Genomic DNA, 11,876 nt, shown 5'->3' on the forward strand with positions numbered 1-11,876 from the left:
TCTTCTTCTCTTTGTACGGGGCTTCTTCCAATGCTTTACCCCATTGTTGCTGCAGATGTATCAGCAGCAACACTGACAAGGATCAGCAGTTGCAGCGAACATCAGATTCTGAGAACCATAGACTGGAATGTTTCAACAGTGGATCAGAATCTGACAGCATTAGACTGGAATATGCCAACAATGGATCAGAATCTGAGAACAGTCGACAGGAATGACGCATCAATGGTTCAGAATCTAAGAAAAATAGACTGGAATGCTGCAACAATGGACAGGAGTTTATCTTGGGGTCTTTTGTATCTTTCCTGGTATTGGCACATATTACCAGAGAGGATATACGGTGTACTGCTGATTATTCAGGCTGGTTACTATCCAATGCTCGCTATTGTTGGTGTTCCTGGTAAGTCTTCCCATCACTATCGATTTATTAATCCCATGGTGAACTTCAGTGCTATTTCTGTTATCTATATTTAGTAAATGCTGAAAATGTTATCTTCAGTTTTAAATGCAAATGCATTCATTACCCACAAATTTCAGAACCGCCCACACCCCCGCACACATAAACATCTGAAAACAAGACTGTTCACAATCACAAAGTACCTATTTTCCCCGAATTGATTTATGTCTTGGTATTCTTTCCATCACCAAAGCTACCCACTCCCAGCTCCATGGTATCGCCAGACGCCGTCTTGACGTCAGTGCGAGTGCTAAATAACCCATTATCTATACCTTTGTAAAAGTCAGACTTTATGGTTCCTGTTCTCTTCTAATCAGTCTTTCCGTTACAAATGTTTCCATCAAAATCTTGTTCTTGTCTGTAAATTAAATTCATGACAGGGACACGGTGTCAGAGTAGTAATGTCGATGGCCACGTAATTCAGTGGCCCAGGTAACTACACTATGGACACTGTTTCAAATCCTATCATAGATGATGACAGAACTTAAATTCAAATGACAGGAACTGGAAATAAAAGTGAATTTTACTAGTTTAATTCCACCAGCACTTTGTCAATAAGTTTATCTATTTCACTGTTGCCCTTTGGTGAAGAAATCTCACATTATTGTCTGGTCTGAATTAAAACTGACGTCAGACCCAATACCTTAAGGAATGGCCTCACAGTAAAAGGCATTTAGTGAGGTCCACAAATGCTGCCCTGTCAGTGATGCAGACATCCCATGAAAGGTAGAGGCAAAAAAAAAGAATGTTGCTAGAGATTAGAAACAAAAGGAGCGAGTAAGTGCCAGAGAAACTGAACAGATATGGTAGCCTCAGGTCGAGAGAATAATAGAAGTGACATTTCGCGTCCAATGACCATACATCAGAACTGAATGCAGTTGGTATATAGTGTGTTTGTTGTTGATGACAGGGATGGCTGTTGTGAAAGGGAGAAGGAGTGAGTTGAATAGATAGAGAAAGAGAGAGGTTGAGAGAAAGAGACAAACAGAGGGACTGTTGATGATTAGCTGGAATGGAAATAATAGTCCAGACTAATCTTATTTATTTTTCTCCTGTTCCCATATTACTGAAATGCATGCCCATGTGAGGTGTACTTTCCATGTCCCAGTTTGAAGTCAGCTATGTCCCTTTGTCTCTCTTCCTTGAGTGTCATCATCTTCTTTTATTCAGTAATGGGATGTTGGGCCAGTAATTAATTCCTTTCCTGATTGTCCTTGAGAAGGTGTTGGTGAGCCACCTCCCTGACCCACTGCAGCCTGTGGGCTGTAAGTAGTCAGTGTTGTGGTCCGCCCGGTTTCATTTATTTGAAAATTTTAGTGAGTGATATAACGGAGCGGCTGGCTTGGCCATTTCAAACTACAACTGTATGTTAACCACAGTGCTGTGGTCTGGAGTCACAGGTAAATCCGACCAGGTGAAGACAGTAGATTTCCTTCTCTGAAGTGCATTAGTGTTCCAGGTAGGACAAACACAATGGTTTCATTAGATTCTCAATTCCTGATAATTTATTGAATGCAATTTCCAACATTTGCCGTGGTGGGATTCGAAACCGGGGTCTCGGTTATCACCTGAGTCTCTGGGTTATTATTCCAGAGAAAATACAGCTTGGCCATCACCTCCGCAGCATCTGCAACCATCTCCAATGGCAATAGTGGTGTTGTTGTTGGCGTGGCTGTGCTTAAAGCATAGCGTTTTTCAAGGTAACAAAATGATTTGGCAAAACATACCATCCTTCCCAGTTTGTATTTATGCGAAGGTGAGATGATGGGAAGTGTTCTTGGTGAAAAGGAGGTGGGTGTCCTTGGTCATGAGCCACTGATAGAATTCATACGGAGCAGTAGGTAATCAGCCCAGTAAATGTACAGTGTCCTTCATTGCAAAATGATGGAAGTATAAGTATGAAGACACCTTACTGAATTGGTAAAGTGTTATTGAAACAGTACTTGGGACGCTGTGAACAGATTTTCTCTCCTTTATGAGGAATGATCTCCTTGCCACAATGAGACAGAATACAGGCAATGCGCCAGAGTAATCCCTGCGTTGAAGGTACCACAAGGAGAGTGTGAAGGAAATGAGTGATTAATCTGTAATGCGTAAAAAGAATAAAAAGTGATTGCAATAAAACTTGAGCGTTATGGACCAGTATTCATTATTTTCAAAACTAAGCATTGATACCGTTAAATATTCCGTGTTTCCCGCAATTTATGTTTTCTCATTTGGACAATTATATGATAGGGAATGTTAAGAAGGACATGGGCCAAGTACAGGAAAATGGAGTTAGCATGGATGGACATTTTAGTCTGAATTGACCAGTTTGGGCTAAAGGGCCTGTTGAACTCTATGACTCTGTGATAGTTTACATGTCCCTGTGGAGCCCACATGTTGGTTGAGAGACAGCTCCAGGCTCTGACCAAACTCTCTCCGTCTCAACGCACAGTTGGAGTGAGACCCTGCACTGAGCATCATGTTGTTCACAAACTTGTCAGTAGCCACATTCTGACAGGGTTGGTCATTCTCAAAAGCTTCTGACATCCATACAGAACACTAGCCCTGTCTTCTCGGAGATGGAAGATGCCTCCTTGAGATGTGCCACATACCATCCGGTGTGCGTCCTTACCATCAGCAAACCATGTTAATGTAACACGCGTGAAACATTAGCAAAGGAGCCAGGAGGCACAACATGGAGCAATCTGTCTGTGCAGCCTCTGCTTCATTAGTTTGTAGTGTTGCAGCATCAATTACATCCTCCAATTTCAGTGTAACTGTTTGGACGGCCTGAATGGCCTCTTCTGTTCATTTGTCAATGTCTCGGGTGGCTGAATGTCCTCTGCCTCGTTCCAGGGAAGAGGTTCATTATTGGGTGACCCGTGGTAGCTGCTTACCTGCTTGTTGTGCTGACTAGATTCCTTATCTTCCTGTGTAACATTAGACAAACAGGAGGCTGGAAGAAACAGCAAGTTAGGCAGCATCAGGAGGTGGAGAAGTCAACACTTCAAGTATACCCGTTCTTCAGGACTGCGGGTAGGGGTAGGAGGAACTGCAGATAAAGAGGGAAGGGAGTTGTTGGGGTGGGAAGAGCAGCAGGATGGTGAGGTAGCAGATAGGTGGACACAAGTGGTGGGTGCAACCTGGTTGGTGGATGGGAGGGATGAATCCGGTTGGGAGCTAGAAGGTGGGTCATTTGGTGCAATGGAAGGGAGAAGGCGGGACTGGAAAGGGAGTAGGGCCATGGTTGGGAAGGTTATTCCAAATTGGAGAACCCAATGTTGAGTCCTTCAGGTTGTAGGCTAACCAGGCAGAAGGTAAGATGTTGTTCGTCCGATTTGCGGTCTGACTCACTGTGGCAACAGAGGAGGCCAAGGAGGTCATGTTGGAAAGGAATTGGGAAGGGGAATTGAAATGGGTGGTGCCTGGGAGTTCAGGTCGGCCGCTGTGGGCCCTGTCGTGATGCTCGGCGAAATGAGCCCTTAGTTTACGTTGCTCTCCCCGATGTGGAGAAGACCACACCAGGTGCACCTGATGCAGTAATCTAGGTTGAAGGAGAGGCATGTGACCTCTGTTTCACGTGGAAGGACTGTCTGGGGCCTTGGATGAGATGAGGGAGGTGGTGTGCCAGCAGGTGATGCATTATTTTCATCTGCAGGGTCAGTTGCCAGTGGGGCTTGGCGGGTTTGGCGGGGAGTGTGGCACGAACCAAAATTGGCGAAGAGATTGGTCCTTGTGGAAGATGTGTCAGGTGATGGGATCCAACCTAGTTAACTGTATCTGGTGGTACTGATGTGGTCTTCTCTATGTCAGGGAGACCAAATGTAAGCTAAATGGAATGCTTTGCTGAGCATCTCAGCTGGGCCTGAAAGGGCTGATTTGACCTCCCAATCACCTCCGATTTCAATTCCCCCTCCCACTCCATTTCCGACATGGTCATCTTTGACCTCCTCCATTGCCACAACGAACCAAAGCACATCTGGAGGAACATTGAATATTCCACCGGTGCAGCCTAAAGCCCGGGAGACTCAACATTGAGTTTTCCAAGTTCTAGTAACCTCCCTTCCAATACCCCGACTCCCTTCCCAGCCTCTCCTCCTTCCTTTCCTCTGATCAACCCATCTTCCAGCTGTCAACTGGATTCATTCCTCCCATTGACCAACCCGGTGGTACCCTCTACCTGTGTTCCCCACCTCACCACACCGCCTCCTCCGACTCGTGCACCTCGACTCTTTATCTGTACACACCGTTACCCCACCCCCAGTCATGAAGAAAGCTTATGCCTAAGGAGTGGACTTCTTCTCCTGATGCTGCCTGGCCTGTTGTGTTCTTCCAGTCTCCTGCATTCCAACATTTGTAATGGGCTGTGCCTCTTCTTATCCAATAGCTTCAATGGGCTGAATGGCGTTCTCACATTTCTGTGACACCAGCTTGGGATACAGAATGAGCTACTCTTTTTTAGTTCTTTGGAAATGTTCAGGGTCTAGTAGTACTGTTACATGAATGTTACCTAGATATTAACAGCATGAGCTTGAATGTTGACCAGGTTTTGATGCTTTATGCGATATTTTCTCTTTCCTCTTTCTGATCTAATGACGGAGGGTAAGACGTTAATGAACACGCTGAAGATGTTTGTGCCGAGGAAGCTACCCTAAAGATCGCCAACATAGATATCTAGGGACTGAGAGGATTGATCTGCACCAGCCACATGGTGTCCTGAATGCCCAACCACTTGGGAGTTTACAACTGATTCCCATTAGGTTCAATGTTATTCAGTTTCCTTGACACATTCCTCAGTCACGCCCTGCCGTGATGTCAGGGTCAGTCACTCTGATACTATGCTCATATATTTTGTTCATGTCAAAGGTCAAGGTAAATCCGTGGGGACTGTTTCCTTCTCTCAGAGGGTAGTGACTATTCTGGCCTCTCTATCCCAGACAGCTACATCTCTGAACTGTTTGGGGGAGCAGAATGGTGTTAATGGATCTTGACACATCAGGGAGTTGAGGGCTACAAAGAATTGGGCAGAGAAGATAAATTAATGCCGGAAGCGATCAGCCCTGACCTTATTGAAGGGAAGGGCAGGCTTTACAGGCTATATAGTCTGGTGTTATTCCAGTGTACCCCATAGGCCAGTCATTTTGTTGCCTCTTCCATTTCCTGTGTTATTGACTTCAAGTAGCTGAATAGCCTGATCATGTTGCTGCATGATCTAGAATGGGTCTAGTTCTGTTGCCTTGAGGGCTGATTGGCCTCCTCCTGTAACTGTATATCATACTCCAGGGGCTGAAATGCCTCATCCTGTTCTGGTGTAACTGAAATCCATATAGTCCAGATCTACCACCCTCGGAGAAAGTGAACACTGCAGATGCTGGAGATCAGAGTTGCAAAGTGTGGCACTGGAAATGCCTAGCTGGTCAGGCAGCATTCAAGAAGCAGGAGTATCGAAACCTTGGACATTCCTGATGATAGACATATGCCGAAAACGTCGATTTTCCTTCCCCTCCAATGCTGCCTGACCTGCTGTTCTTGTCCAGCACCACACATTTGGACGTCTACTGGCCCGCCCTAGTCAACCTTCCTGGTCACATCATCAAAGAAATTTAACAAATTCTTCAGGCATGAACTTCCACTCAAAAAGCCATGCTCACTATTCCTAATCAAACCCTGTTTTCCGAATGCATGTAAAACTTATGCTTCAGAATCTTCTCAAGTAATTTACCTACCACAGATGTTAAGCTGACTGGTCTGTATTTCCCAGGCTTTATTTTTTCAGTCCTTCTTGATTAAGTGCACATTTGCTCTCCTTCAGTCTTCTGGGATCTCACCTGTGGTAACTGATGGTCAAAATTATCAGCCACGGCCCCCGCAAATTCTTCTCTTGCCCCTTTCAGTGTTCTTGGATATATCTGGTAAGGACCATGAGATTTCTCCAACTTCAAAGATTCTAGTACATCAATTACCTTCTCTACTGTGATACAGACTGTCCCTAAGATATCACCACTAATTTCCCCAAATTCCCATATATTCATATCTTTTTCCACTGTAAATATAGAGGAGAGATATTTGTTGAGGACATCGCCTATCTCTTCTGGTACTACACATGCATGTCCACTTTGGTCTTTGAGGGGTGTTATTCTCTCTTTAGTTAATGATTTTCCTTTAATATACTTAAAGTGCCTCTTTGGATTCACCATGATTTTCTCAGTCAAGGTTATCTCATACCCCCTTTTCGCCCTCCTGATTTCCTTCTTCAGTGAACTCCGATATCCCCTGTACACCTCCAGGGATTTCCGTGATCCAAGCTGCCTCTACCTGAGCCACGCCTCCACATTTTGTATGGTCAAAGCATAAACATTTCTTGTTATCCAGTGTTCCTCATTCCTGTCAACGTTCCTTTCATCCTCACAGGAACATATAGATCTTAAGTTCCCAGTTGCTGGAGGTCCATTTGCTTGCAAACTGACTACTTCGATCAACCCCTGCAAATGCCTGTCTGAGTTTATCAAAATTAACCTTGCCCCAATTTAGAACTTGAATCTGTGGACCAATTTCTTCCCTCTCCATAACTATTTTCAAATTAACAGAACTATGGTCACTGGTCCCAAAGTGCACATCTACTGTCACCTCACTCACCTATCCTGATATATTTCGTAAGAGTAGGTAAAATATTGCCCCTTCCTGATTAGGACCCTCTATATACTGCTGGAGGAAACTTCCCTGACGCACTGAATTGATTCCATCCCATCAAATCCCTAAATGCTCTGGCAGTTACAGTCTGTGTTATAAAAATTAAAACCCCTATTATGACAACACGAATGTTCCCTGCAAGTCTCCCCAACCTCTCTAGATATTTTTGTTACTGTAATTCCTGTTGACTGTTAGGGGGTCTATAGTACCACCCCAATAAAGTCACCATCCGCTTCTTATTTCTTAGTTCCACCCACAAAGCCTCACTGGATGATTCATCAGTTATTTTATCTCTGATCAGTGCTTTCTACACCCCTTGATTAGAAATGCTACTCCCCTCCCACTTTCCACCATCTCTGTCCCTCCTAATGCATTTATCCTTTTACATTCAAGGTCAGTCCTACCCAACCCTCAGCCATGTTTCTGTAATAGCGAGACTATCCAGTGCCGATTATCTATCCACACCCTGAATTCATTGGCCTTACCTGTCAGCCCTTTCACATCGAAATAAATGCAATTTAATCAACAGGAAATTCCTTGCTCCCTATCATGTTCCAGCCTGGTCTGTCTCTTCAACGTACTATTTCTGAATATTGTATTTCCTTCCAGCCTCATATTTGCCTCCCTGCTCTTGAGGATACCACCTCCTGCCAATCTCGTTTAAACACTCCCTTGTAGCACGATCAAAACTGGCTGCGAAGTTATTGGTCCCCCGTCCAGTACATGTGCCACCAGTCCCTCTTGAACAGGTCAACTCTGTCACAGAAAAGCTCCCAATGATCTAAAAATATGAATCCCACCCCCTGCATCAATTCTTTAGTCACATACTTATCCGCCATATCTTCCTGTTCATACCTACACTAGCTCATGACAATGGAAGTCATCAGGTGACTGTCAAGGTCCTGTTCTTTTAACTTTTCTTCGAGCTCTCAGTAATCACTCTGAAGGACCACATTCCTATGTCTACCTGTGTCATTTGTGCCAACGTGCATAATGACTTCTAACAGTTCACACCTCCCCCCACCCTCCACCCCGCCAACTCCAGCAGACACTCAGAGACATCCTGGACACTGACAACTGAGAGGCAACACACCATCCTGGTTTGCCGTTTGAGGCCACAGTATCTCTTATATCGAAGACCCTGTTTAGCTTTATCCTTTCCCATTGCTCCCCAGACCCAGTCGTAATGCAACTAAGCTGGCTACTGCTGCTTTCCCCTAAATGGTCATTTCCTGATACCCATTTCCCAACACCACAAAGTCAGTATCAAAAATGGTATACTTGTTTTCGAGAGGAATGCCACAGGGGATTCCTGCACTCTCTGCCTACTCCCTTCCCCATTCCTGGTTGTCGTCCAGCTACTCTCTGCCTGGAACACGACAGGAAGCAAGGAACGCCTGTTGGATTAAATTGCGTTTATTTAAATGCAACACGGCTGACAGGTAAGGCTGATGAACTCAGGGCGTGGATCTTTACATGGGACTGGGATATGACAGTCTTTAAAGAAACACGGCGAAGGGAGGGACTTGGGTGTGACCACCTCACGAAAGCTCTTATCTCTGAAGTGCTCTGTATCTGGATGATCCGGAGAACAGCCAACTCCAGATCCTGAACACTGTCTCCCAGGAGCTGCAGCTGGTTGCACTGCCCACACGTGTAGTCATCAGGGACAGTGGAAATCTTCCTGAGCTCCACATCCCGCAGGTGAAACGTGCAACTGCCCTAACTGCCATCTCAACTGTTGTCAAACTAGCATTAAAAAGACTTTACGTGAGCTAACCTGTACCTTTGGCTGAGCCTCTGCTCACCAAAGCCTCTGGAACCAAAGCATTACGACCTATTCTGCCACTAACAGCACGTCAATAGACCATCCACAATTAGTTTTGGTTAAGGCAGGAGGGAAACACGACAGTGATGCATTGTTTGGGACTTAATCACCCCTTGACACCAGACCAAAATACTTGGACTTGGAGAGTGTCTTGCTGAGGTTTTCTTTCTCGTCGTGGTGACTGCACAGATGCAAATATTCACCCTGACAGCCAATCCACGTTGTCGCAGTCCTCTGATCTTTTCTGTCTATTAGTACTGCATTTGTGAATTCTTTGAATCTATTGATTGCTTTCCAAACTGTGTCTCATTCTGGAGGGAGAGATGCTGGTGTTCCAGTGAATACAGCCTATTTGAAAAGGTTCACCATTAGACATATGAGCGATATGATGCCCATCCGCTCGCTGACTCTGTTTTTCCTTTCAATTAGGGTACATTTATTCTGATAACCTTCAATTCCATTTTCCAGCATTTTCCCTGCAACCCTTGTTTAAAACTCTGTCCATCTTAGCCTTGAACATATTTAGTGATCATTCCTCAAAAGCTATCTCAATTTTCTACAATTGTTTCCCTCCCACTGATGTGAGACTTGGTGGTCTTTAATCCCATGGCTTTTTTTCTAGCACTCTGTGTGGAAGTTAAACCTACATTAGATGTTATCATGTTCGATAATACCAACTTTATGGCCAGAGGCAAAACTAAAAAAAAAAGAAACACAACGGTTAAGAACCTGTAATCTCCTCCCTCATCTTCCACATCAGTCTAAGATACAGTTCATCCGGATGAAGGGATTTGGCCACATTTTATCATACACCAACTTCCAATTCTTCCTCAGCTTCTGTGTAAATTTGCTCAAGGTCACACTGTCAGGAACAGACATTGAATACAGTAACTGCTCCTCCAAATTGAAGACCAATATGTAATAGGTCTTTGACATATTCTCTGGCTCGATGCACAGGTTGCCTCCTCGGATCCTAATGCTCCCTATTCTTTCTCTAGTTATCCCTCTTACCCTTAATAAACCGATAAAATGTCTTTGGAGTCTTGAAAATACTGTCCACTAATATTTTTATCACCGCTGCACCCCTACCCTATTTTTGCTCTTTTACTTACTTTCTTGAGTTTAGACCTTCACGTTCTCTCCTCTTCTGGGACCTCCATTGACCTGCTCCCTTTATGCCTGTTTTAAGCTTCTCTTTCATTGTTAATTCCATTCTGAATATGTGTAGATACCCCAGGCTCTCCGGGCTGGTTTTCCTACATTTCATCTTTGGTGTAACATGTTGTGGTGACACTCTCATCAATTCCATTGTGAGCATGTGATTCCCCCCCCGCCCCCACCTACACGCTGTTCTGTTACAGTTTCACCCAGAAGTAACTGTACTGTGGCCAGATCCTGTCTTTCTCTTGGTAAGATCTGCCTCCATCATCCAAATTATTTTTAATTTTCAAACCTTTTTCTTTTGGTCTTTTCCTTAACAAGCTAAAAATGCTTGAGTCACGGTCACTGGTCCTGCAATGCTCTCCCAAACCTGCCTGGCACCTGACTGGCTTCGCTCCCCACAGTCACGCCTATGCACTGCTCCGCCCATCGTTGTATCTGCTCCATGTTGATATAAGAGTCTCTCTGGAATAAATGTCAAGTCATCTTCCCCTCTTTAAAAAAAATCACAGTCCTAATGAATATTTGGAATTGAAATGTCTAAATATAAAAATCCTATTATTGTTTTTACACACCTCAGTGAATTGGTTATATATCTGCTGCTGTATTTTCTTTTATCTGAGAGTCGGTAATATATCCCCAGCAGTGCATTTGTCATCGTTTTGATCCTAACCTCAACCCACAAAGCGTCATTTGAATACCCTTCCAAGATATGATGCTAGCTAAATGCAGTCATTGACTCCATAATTAATAAGGCAACGCCACCTTCTCTTTTACCCTTCTCCTGTGCTGTCCATAGTTCTTGTACCATAGAATATTGAGTTGTCAGCCCTGACCACCCTCAAACACATCTCTGTGATGGCAAAAATGTCACACTGCAAAAATGTCATCTCATTCGCTTATCAGTCTGATAATATTCCCAACATTAAGGTAAAGGACATCCAGCCTGGAATATAGCACACGGAATACTCTGTACCTCGCAGTTCTTCAGTCATTTATTGTTTGTTATCAAACTGCCTTTCCATGAACTAAAACTGTAACTCTGGGACTGAATGAATAATTGTTGAATTGTAATTTCTTTTTTAATTTATGTGTTAATCAAATGCAATGTTCCAGAACTGAACAGTCAGCTCCAAATACCTTACTTTGCTTCGTGTGTAGAGGGGTCAGCCCTCAGTAATGGAAAAAGTGAGGACTGCAGATGCTGGAGATCAGAGTCGAAAAGTATGGTGCTGGTAAAGCACAGCGAGTCAGGCAGCATCCGAGGAGCAGGAGAGTGAAAACTTTGAGCAGAGTCCCTTCATCAGGAAGACATTGGTGCATTCACATTTTTTCCATTCCATGGGAAATTTGGAACTGTACTTGCTCAGGAGGGCAGCACTGTATATAGCCCTGAAATGGAAAGCAGTCAATCAGTTGTTTGGACAGGGGGTAGACAAAGTAAGGTGAGTACAGACTGATTGAAGTACAAACATAAGGATACATAAGTCCCCTGGACCAGGCAGGAGGCACCCGAGGTTACCAGAGGAAGTGAGGGAAGAGATTGCTGCGCCTTTGGAGATGATCCTTGCGTCCCCACTGTCCACTGAAGTATTGCCTGATGATTGGAGGGTGGCAAAAGTTATTCCCTTGTTCAGGAAAGGTAATAGGGATAATCCTGCGAAATACTGGCCAGTCAGTCTTACTTCTGTATTGGGAAAAGTATTGGAGAGGATTCTGAGAAACAGAATTTATGATTACTTGGAAAGTGATAGTTTG

Source organism: Chiloscyllium punctatum, chromosome 12 (genome assembly GCF_047496795.1).
Source record: "Chiloscyllium punctatum isolate Juve2018m chromosome 12, sChiPun1.3, whole genome shotgun sequence".
Taxonomy (NCBI): domain Eukaryota; kingdom Metazoa; phylum Chordata; class Chondrichthyes; order Orectolobiformes; family Hemiscylliidae; genus Chiloscyllium; species Chiloscyllium punctatum.